We start from the raw sequence: 308 nt of genomic DNA, 5'->3' as shown, positions 1-308 counted from the left end.
CTCTAAACTTATTTTGTCTCTTGTGTGTTAGAAAAATATTGTAAAACAACGAATATGTTTTGAGTATATATAACACATGGCTAGACGCAAGGAAAACACTTTGATTTCTGGCACATAATGTTAGTTGCTGTTGCTGCTGTTACACTTAGCCAAATGTTATACTCCGTTATTTAATCCTCAAGACATCTCTATTAGCTGTGATCTTTATTTTCATTTTATACACGAAGAAATCGAACTCCACCTTAAACAGTTTAGATAGCTTTTAAATTTTCCAGAGATAGTATTTTAAAAATTAAGATTTGAACTCA

The sequence above is a fragment of the Galeopterus variegatus genome, unplaced genomic scaffold, assembly GCF_000696425.1.
Source record: "Galeopterus variegatus unplaced genomic scaffold, G_variegatus-3.0.2 Scaffold10761, whole genome shotgun sequence".
Classification (NCBI taxonomy): Eukaryota; Metazoa; Chordata; class Mammalia; order Dermoptera; family Cynocephalidae; genus Galeopterus; species Galeopterus variegatus.
The sequence above is the reverse complement of the archived record's forward strand: the minus strand, read 5'-3'. Positions refer to the sequence as shown.